The sequence below is a fragment of the Triticum aestivum genome, chromosome 3A (assembly GCF_018294505.1).
Source record: "Triticum aestivum cultivar Chinese Spring chromosome 3A, IWGSC CS RefSeq v2.1, whole genome shotgun sequence".
Classification (NCBI taxonomy): Eukaryota; Viridiplantae; Streptophyta; class Magnoliopsida; order Poales; family Poaceae; genus Triticum; species Triticum aestivum.
Genome location: NC_057800.1, coordinates 483,286,979 through 483,297,950, shown reverse-complemented (window position 1 = coordinate 483,297,950; position 10,972 = coordinate 483,286,979).

Below are 10,972 nucleotides of genomic sequence, written 5' to 3'. Positions count from 1 at the left end.
TGATGGAGGAGACCATCCACTTGCCTCCTGCTCCGGACATGCTTGGAGTGGTTTGAGAAGAGGAACGCGAGCTTGGGCGCTAGAGCTCGAGTGTGCGGGAATGGGTAAGCAAGGAGGAAGAAGGCGTGGGTGAAAAGAGTGAATCCTTGTCCCTTTATAAGGGCGGAAGAGGCGATGCGTCTCCCCACTTGCCTAGTAAAATTGCTTTTTTCCCAGGCGTCGTAATTGATGGCGCGGTTGGGTTACCCACGTCCGTATTGATGAGAATCCCGTAATAAGGGGGACACAATCTCTGCTTTGACAAGACGTGTCGAGAAAACTGCCCCATGTTATGTGCGGTGCTGGTTGAGAAAAAACGGTTCGAATAATGACCGAGCCATGACGTAACGTCGTGCTACCAGAATGCGTCAGCAGATTAGATTTGTGCAAATATTATTCTCTCTGCGGTAGTATGTGGAACTTGTTTTGCAGAGCCGGACACTATTCTGGTGTTCAAAATCTTCATGGAGTGTTTGGAGGAGAAACCCGCCTTGCAATGCCGAAGACAATACTGCGCACCGGACTCATCGTCATTGAAGCCTGGTTCAGGGGCTACTGATTAGGGGGTCTCCGGATAGCCAGACTATATCCTTTGGCTGGACTGTTGGACTATGAAGATACGATATTGAAGACTTCGTCACGTGTCCGGATGGGACTCTACTTGGCGTGGAAGGCAAGCTAGGCAATATGGATATGTATATCTCCTCCTTTGTAACCGACCTTGTGTAACCCTAGCCCCCTCCGGTGTCTATATAAGCCGGAGGGTTTTAGTCCGTAGGACAACATACAATCATACCATAGGCTAGCTTCTAGGGTTTAGCCTCTTTGATCTCGTGGTAGATCAACTCTTGTAATACTCATATCATCAAGAACAATCAAGCAGGACGTAGGGTATTACCTCCATCAAGAGGGCCCGAACCTGGGTAAACATCGTGTCCCCTGCCTCCTGTTACCATCCGCCTTAGATGCACAGTTCGGGACCCCCTACCCGAGATCCACCGGTTTTGACACCGACAGTGTTTGATGCATACTCCATCGCAAATGTTTTGCACCTTTTTTGACGGTTATTTTACACCACCATTTGCGATTATGGCATCGCACACAGTTTCGTCGAAGGGTCTCTGACCATAGTGTCGCGTTAGCAGCATCCTGCAGTAGTGATATAAGAGATCAAATAAACTCAAATAAATTTCATGGATATAAAAAGATAGATCTGATCATAAACTCAAAGTTCATCGGATCCCAACAAACGCACCACAAAAGAGTTACATCATATGGATCTCCAAGAGACCATTGTATTGAGAATCAAGAGAGAGAGATGAAGCCATCTATCTACTAACTACGAAACCGAAGGTCTACAAAGAACTACTCACGCATCATCGGAGAGGCACCAATGGAGGTGGTGAACCCCATCCGAGATGGTGTCTAGATTGGATCTGGTGGTTCCGGACTCTGCGGTGGCTGGATGAATATTTCGTCGACTCCCCTAGGGTTCTGGAAATATTGGGGTATTTATAGAGCAAAGAGGCGGTCCGAGGGCACCCGAGATGGGCACAACCCACCAGGGCGCACATGGGCCTCCTGGCGTGCCCTAGTGGCTTGTCCCCTCCTCGGGACTCCCCCCAGGTGCAACCAGGGCCCAACATGTTTCTTCTGGTCCATAAAAAATCTCCGTAAAGTTTTGTGGTATTTGGACTCCGTCTGATATTGATTTTCTGTGATGTAAAAAACACGGAAAAAAACAGGAACTGGCACTTGTCACTATGTCAATAGGTTAGTACCAAAAAATGATATAAAATGATTATAAAACATCCAAGATTGATAATATAACAGCATGGAACAATCAAAAATTATAGATACGTTGGAGACGTATCAGCATCCCCAAGCTTAACTTCTACTCATCCTCGAGTAGGTAAGTGATAAAAATAGAATTTTTGATGTGAAATGATGTCTATCATGTCATATCATATTTCTTTCTTTATAGCATGGACAATTGGACTTTTAGCTGTTCAAAGCAATAGTCTAGTTCTGACATGATAATTTAGATACTCAAGTATATCAACAAGCAACCTTGTCTTTCAAAATATCAACGCTAAAATAAGCTATCCCTAGCCCATCATGCTCAAACATTGATCCATTCATGAAACACACTCGAATATTAGCTACACCCAATACTTAAGTACGATCATATTGCCTCCTAGTTGGTGCTTTTATAAGAGAAGATGGAGACTCAAATTCAAAAATAAAATTGCATAAAGTAAAAGAAAGGCCCTTCGCAGAGGGAAGTAGGGATTTGTAGAGGTGCCAGAGCTCAAAGCGAAAAACATAGAGATAAAAACATTTGGAGAGGTGTATCCATCCCACCAACGAAAACGACTTAGAGTTCCCAATACTTTCCATGCATAGATATATCATAGGCGGTTCCCAAACAGAAAATAAAGTTTATTCCTTTTTCCACCATAACTTTCACTTTCCATGGCTAACCGTATCCACGGGTGCCCTCCATACCAACACTTTCCAAGGAATTAATTATTTGACAACATAAAGTAAATTCAATTTTTTTGCATTTCGGTACTGGGCATCCTAATACCTTTGCCTTACTCTTGTGCAATGACAATTGAATAAACACTCATCTTGAGAATAACACATCTAGCATGGAAAATATTAGCCACTCCTCACCGCTCCGCGAGCGAAACAAACACACAAAAGAGAAGTTTATTTTGAAAATTAGAGATGGCACATGAAAATTTGCTTAGAATGGCAAAAGAATACCGCATATAGGTAGATATAGTGGACTCATGTGGCAAAACTGGGTTAAAGGCTTTTGGATGAATAAGTAGTGATCATACTTAGTGCAAAATGAAGGCTAGAAAAAGATTGGGAAGCGACCAACTAAGAAACGAATAATTTCATAAGCAAGCATAAATAACATCGAATAATGCACCACAAGTAGGATATAATTTCATTGCATGACTATTGACTTCCGTACTTGCATAGGGAATCACAAACCTTAACGCCAATATTCTTACTAAAGCATGATTACTCATCAAGATGACCCACATATCACATCATCATATCTCAAAACTGTTACTAAGAATCAAGTTTATTTTGTCCAATGATCTTCATGAAAGTTTTCATTATATCCTTCTTGGATATCTATCACTTTGGGACTAATTTTCATGTATAGATTTTGACAAGCTCCAACAAATATAAGTGAAGATCATGAGCATAATATATTGTTCTTTCTCTCAAATTAATTTAAGTGAAGCAAGAGAGAATTTCTTGAAAATTTTACTAACTCTCTAATAAATCTAAGTGAAGCAAGAGAGCATTTCTTCAAAAATACTAAAGCACACCGTGCTCAAAAAGATATGAGTGAAGCACTAGAGCAAGTCCATTGCTCATAAAATTTTAAGTGAAGCAAAGAGAGCAATTCTAACAAGTCATGACATAATTTTGGCTCTCTCAAATAGGTGTGTACAGTAAGGATTGATGACTTAGAACACAAAATAAAACAAGCAAAGACTCATATCATACAAGACGCTCCAAGCAAAACACATATCATGTGGCGAATAAAAATATAGTTTCAAGTAAAATACCGACGATCGTTGGAAGAAAGCGGGGGTGCCACTCGAGGGCATCCCCGGGCTTAGTTGGTTGCTCATTTTTGGATAATACCCCAAGCTTAGGCTCTTCCATCCTTCCTTCATCCATCGTAAGATAACCCAAAAGTCGAAAACTTCAATCACACAAAACTCGACAAAACCTTCATGAGATCCATTAGTATAAGAATAATAAACCACTACTATAAGTGTTGTATCAAACCAATTCATATTTTCTTTTTGTATTATATCTACTGTATTCCAATTTTTCTATGGCAAAAACTCATCAAAGAAAACCATAGAGCCATCAAAATAAGCACACAACACAAAGAAACCAGAATCTATCAAAACAGAACATTATGTAGTAATCTGACTATTTCGAATACTTCTGTAACTCCAAAAATTCTGAAAAATTAGGAAGACCTGAGTAATTTTTATATTGATCTACTGCAAGTGGAATCGGTATTTTATCGCTCTCTGGTCAAAAATGAAAATTAATTTTGTTAGCATAAAAGTTTATGTTTTTTAGCAAGATCAAACTATCACCCAAGAAATCCTAAAGGCTTTACTTGGCACAAACACTAATTAAAACATAAAAAACACAATCATAACAGTAGCATAATTGTGTTAACACACAAAAACAGGAAGCAAAAAGCAAAAACAAAATTTATTCATTGGGTTGCCTCCCAACAAGCGCTATAGTTTTACGCCCTTAGCTAGGCATAAGGCAAGGATTTAAGTTTTGTCATCTTTGGTTCGAGATCCATAAGGTGCCCTCATGATTGATTTATAAGGTGGCCTAATTCTTATTCTAGGAAAGTGTTCCATACCCTTCCTCAAAGGAAATTGGAACTTAATATTGCCTTCTTTCATATCAATCACGGCACCGATAGTGCGTAAAAATGGTCTACCAAGAATAATTGGACAAGACGGATTGCAATCAATATCAAGAACAATAAAATCTATGGGCACATAATTCCTATTTGCAAGAATAAGAACATCATTAATTCTTCCCATAGGCTTCTTAATAGTAGAATCCGCCAAGTGCAAATTCAAAGAACATTCTTCAGGATTAGTAAGACCAAGCACATCACATAAAGATTTCGGAATTGTAGAAACACTAGCACCCAAGTCACACAAAGCAAAACACTCATAATTTTTAATCTTGACTTTGATAGTAGGTTCCCATTCATCATGCAATTTTCTAGGAATTGAAACTTATAATTCCATTTTTTCTTCAAAAGCTTTCATGATAGCATCAACAATATGTTTAGTAAAAGCTTTATTTTGTTCATAAGCATGGGGTGAATTTATCATGGATTGAAACAAAGAAATACAATCAATCAAAGAGAAACTATCATAATTAAAGTCTTTGTAATCCAAAAGAGCGGGAACATCACTAGCTAAAGTTTTGACCTCTCCAAACCCACTTTCATCAATTTTTTCAACAAGATTATCACCCTCCGAAATATTGGAATGCCTTCTACCTAAAGTTGACTCTTCTCTAGTCCCTTTTTCATCAATCTTAACCTTACTAAACAAAGAATCAATAGAAGAAACACCAATCATTTTAAGATCTTCATAACTTTTGCGAAAGAAATCACTAGAAAAAGCTTTTTCTAAAAATTCTCTTTTAGCTCTAAGCATAGTGGTTCTTTTCTTACTTTCATCCATAGAAACATAAAGAGCTTTAATTGATTCATCTACTTTAGGCACAACAATTTTCATCTTGATATTTTCCACATCATGAGCAATTCTATCAACACTTCTAGACAAATCATCAATCTTACTCAACTTTTCTTCTATGGAAGTGTTGAAAGATTTTTGAGTGCTGATAAATTCTTTAATATTATTCTCAAGATCATAGGTGTTCCTATTATTATTATAAGATTGATTTCCATAGGAATTACCATAATTATTAGAGGAATTATTAGGAAAATGCCTAGGATTAAAATTACCTCTATAAGCATTGTTGTTGAAATTATTCCGAGAGATAAAATTCACATCTATGGTATCACTATTTTGCTCAATAAAAGTAGACAAAGGCACATCATTAAGTTCAATAGGAGCACTTCTACTAGCAACCAATTTCACAAGAGCATCAACTTTTTCACTCAAAGAAGAAATTTCTTCAACCAAATTAACTTTTTTTACTAGTAGGAGCTCTTTCGATATGCCATTGCGAATAATTTGCCATGATATTATCAAGCAATTTGGTGGCTTCACCCAAAGTAATTTCCATAAAAGTACCACCCGCGGCGTAATCTAAAAGATTACGAGAAACAAAATTCAACCCTGCAAAAAATACTCTATGATCATCCAAAGATTTAACCCATGAGTTGGGCAATTCCTTAGCATCATTTTCATCCTTTCCCAAGATTATCCAACATGCTCATGTTCAAGTTGCTTGAAATCATGATCCGGGTTCTAAGGGAAATAATTTTTGCGGGAGGAAAATACTTAGTGATAAAAGCATCTTTGCACTTATTCCAAGAATCGATACTATTGTGAGGCAAAGAAGAGAACCAAATTTTTGCAGAATCACGCAAAGAAAACAGAAATAATTTCATCTTGACCACATCATTGTCCATATATTTTTTCTTTTGCATATCGCATAATTCCATGAAGGTATTAAGATGGGACGCGACATCCTTATTAGGAGTACTGGAAATTTGGTCTTTCATAACAAGATTTAGCAAAGCAGTATTAATATCACAAGTCTCCACACTAGTGGCGGGAGGAGCAAGCGGAGTGCCAATAAAATAATTATTGTTGGTATTTGAGAAATCACATAACTTGGTGTTCTCTTGAGTCATGATGACTACACAACAAGATTGCACTCAAAAACAGATCCGGCAAGAAAACGGCGAACGAAAAAGAGAGGCGAATAAAATGGAATTTTTTTGTGAAGTGGGGGAGAGGAAAACGAGAGGAAAATGACAATAATGTAAATTGTGAGGAGATGAGATTTGTGATTAGGAACCTGGTATATGTTGAAGATCCTCCCCGGCAACGGCGCCAGAAATTCCTTTTGATGTCACTTGAAGCTACATCGGTATTTCCCCAAAGAGGAAGGGATGATGCATCACAGTGGCGGTAGGTATTTCCCTCAGATATGAAACCAAGGTTATCGAACCAGTAGGAGAATCAAGCAACACAACATAAACAACCCCTGCACACAAATAACAACCACTCGCAACCCGACGTGTTAAAGGGGTTGTCAATCTCTTTCGGGTAACGGCGCCAAAAATGGCACGTGGACGAGAGAAAGTTGTAAATATTGATAGATCGAACGCCAAATAAAATAAATTACAGCAAGGTATTTTTGGATTTTTGGTTTAATAGATCTGAAAATAAAAGCAAATAAAAATAGACCGCAAAGGAAAATAATATGAGAAAGAGATCTGGGGGACGTAGGTTTCACTAGTGGCTTCTCTTGAGAAAAATAGCAAAGCGGTGGGTGAACAAATTACTGTTGGGAAATTGATAGAACTTCAAATACTCATGACGATATCCTGACAATGATCATTATATAGGCATCATGTCCAAGATTGTTAGACCGACTCCTGCCTGCATCTACTACTATTACTCCACACATCGACCGCTATCCAGCATGCATCTAGTGTATTAAGTTTATGGAGAAACGGAGTAATGCTATAAGAACGATGACATGATATAGACAAGATCTATGTATGTAGAGATAGACCCCATCATTTTATCCTTAGTAGCAACGATACATACGTGTCGGTTCCCCTTCTGTCACTGGGATCAAGCACCGTAAGATCGAACCCACTACAAAGCACCTCGTCCCATTGCAAGACAAATAAATCAAGTTGGCCAAACAAAACCCAAATATCGGAGAAGAAATACGAGGCTATAATAAATCATGCATATAAGAGATCAAAGAAACTCAAATAACTTTCATGGATATAAAAGGATAGATCTGATCATAAACTCGAAGTTCATCGGATCCCAACAAACACACCGCAAAAGAGTTACATCATATGGATCTCCAAGAGACCATTGTATTGAGAATCAAGAGAGAGATATGAAGTCATCTAGCTACTAACTACGGATCTGAAGGTCTACAAAGAACTACTCATGCATCATCGGAGAGGCACCAATGGAGATGGTGAACCCCATCCGAGATGGTGTCTAGATTGGATCTGGTGGTTCTGGACTCTACGGTAGCTGGATTAATATTTTGTCGACTCCCCTAGGGTTCTGGAAATATTGGGGTATTTGTAGAGCAAAGAGGCGGTCCGGGGGCACCCGAGGTGGGCACAACCCACCAGGGGGCGCCTGGGCCTCCTGGCGCGCCCTGGTGGGTTGTCCCCTCCTCGGGACTCCCCCCAGGTGCAACCAGGGCCCAACATGTTCCTCCTGGTCCATAGAAAATCTCCGTAAAGTTTCATGGCATTTGGACTCCGATTGATATTGATTTTCTGTGATGTAAAAAACACGGAAAAAACAGGAACTGCCACTTGGCACTATGTAAATAGGTTAGTACCAAAAAATGATATAAAATGACTATAAATTGATTATAAAACATTCAAGATTGATAATATAACAGCATGGAACAATCAAAAATTATAGATACGTTGGAGACGTATCAGTGAACTGCATGTCGTATATCGCACACACCTTGATCTGGCTGACCGTTTGTTTTGTGTTGCCTAATCACAAACAGTTCATCCGAGTGAACCGTATACTGTACATCGCACACACCATCATCTGGCTGCCCGTTTTTTTTGTGTTGCCTAATCACAAATAGTTCATCCGAGTGAATCGTATGTTGTATATCGCACACACCTTCATCTGGGTGCCCGTTTTTTTGTTCCTCCTCATCGCAAACAGTTAATTGAACTGAATTGTATGCCCTGCATCGCACACACAACTAAAATCCGAACCGTGTTTGATGCATCCGTCATCGCAAACATTTCGCTCCTTTTTTGACAGGTTTTTTACACCATCGTTTGCGATTATTGCATCGCACATAGTTTTGTCGAAGGGTCTCTGATCGTAGAGTCGAGTTAGCAGCATCCTGCAGTAGTGTGAAGGAATGCATTGTGGAGTAGTTATTAGATGATTGGTTGCTAGAGTGACAGAAGCGTAAACCCTAGTTTATGCGCTATTCCATAAGGGGTCAATTTGGATCCATATGTTTAATGCTATGGTTAGATTTCATCTTAATTCTTCTTTCCTAGTTGCAGATGCTTGTGAGAGGGGTTAATCATAAGTGGGAGGCTTGTTCATGTAAGAATAGCACCCAAGCACCGGTCCACCCACATATCAAATTATCAAAGTAGCGAACGTGGATCAAACAAACATGATGAAAGTGACTAGATGAAATTATCGTGTGTCCTCGAGAATGTTTTACTTATTATAAGAGATTGTTCCAGCCTGTCCTTTGCAACAAAAAGGATTGGGCTACCTTGATGCACTTATTGTTACTCTTTGCTACCTATGAGTTGTTACAAATTATCTTGCTACCAAACTATCTGTTACCGACAATTTCAGTGCTTACAAAAAATGCCTTGCTGAAAACCACTTGTCATTTCCTTCTGCTCCATTGGGTTCGACACTCTTACTTATCAAAAGGACTATGATTGATCTCCTATACTTGTGGGTCATCAGACACCTACTCTCAAACGCAGACAACGAATCGAGGTAGAGTGAGGCCAAATAGACCTTATTCTGTCATAGCCGCCGATGCCACTAGGGAAACAAACACCAAAGAAAAATATGAATAAAAAGGCAACGAAGAGAACCAATGGAAACTTTAGTATGGTACTATATGTACACCTTCTAGCTTAGTGGACAACGGTAAGTGCCAATTATGTGGCAGTTAAGCTTAACTATCAAACACCTCCCTCGTCCCCTCTAATTACATGCATGCATTAATTAGGACGACCCCCGCTCTTCCCACATGCACTTCTCTCTCTAATTATATGCATGCATGCACTAGAAGACAAAAAACAGATGTCATCCTAGATTCCCTCCATTTTGGAAATTTAAAATTTTGTGTAGCTCAAACCGTCGGTTTGATACAAAATCCATTTTCACATAAAAGATCGCCACAATGAGATGTGAGAAACTATATGCCACGTTGGTATGCTTCAATGACTTTTTTTGTAAAAGTTTACCACGTATTGGGCTACATAAGTTAAATGCCTATGGTATGTAAGTCATTGCGGTATTTTCACCAAACTTACCAGGGCGTAAAAATGGTTTTCCCATCCTTTTCCACATGCATATATGCATTAGACGACAAAAATACAATGTCATCCTAAGTTCTCTCCATTTAGAAAATTCATTATATTTAGTAGGTCAAACCGTTAGTCCGATTCAAAAACCGTTTTCACAACAAAATCGTCAAGGCGAGACCTTCTAAACTAGATCTCATGTTGGTATGTTTCGTAGAATTTTTTTGAGTCAAAACGTTACCACACTTGGTCTAAGTTACCATGCATGCGGTGTGTATATTACCATATTATTTACACATGTTACTAGAGGTATGTTTAAAAAAACTTAGGGAACAAAAGGTTACCATAGTGTTCTTGCACGAGTTATCGTATCTGTCGTGTGTACATTATCAAGGTATTTATATAGAAGTTATTGGGGGAATGTTTTTCTACATCTTTTATCCCGGGGTCAAAAAGTTACCACGGTGTTTGTACATGAGTTATCAGCTCCATGTGCGTACATTATCATGTTACTCAGACAGAAGTTATTAGGGGTATGTTTTCAACAATTTGTACCCCAGGGTCAAATTTTACTATGGTTTTTTAACATAGTACAGACGCAACCGCTCATATATACATGCATACACTCACCTTATGAATGCACACATGCACATCCTACCCATATGAGCACCTCAAAGACTGAGCCGGCATATCATCTTCAGATTTTACGAAGTCAACGTAGGCGCCTCGTAGTTGACAGGAACGTCTTCTCCCACTAAACACGTATTGCTGAAAATCCTGAAATAAATTTAGGATAAATGCGTCATGGTGTTTGTACATGTGTTGTCAGTTTTGCTGTGCGTATATTACAACGCCTTTTACACACAAGTTATTGGGGGATATGTGTTCAACAACTCCCCCCCCTTAAAAGTCATGTGGTGTTTGTACGTAAGTTATAAGCAATATGGTGTGTATATTATTATACTATTTACACAATAGTTACCAGGATATGTCTTCAGCAACTTTTTTCCACATGTTAATGTTAACACGGTGTTGTATGAAACTTATCAGGTCAACAATGCGTATATTATCATGCTATTTACACAGAAGTTACCAAGGTCATATTTTCGACAAAATTTCCCCCAA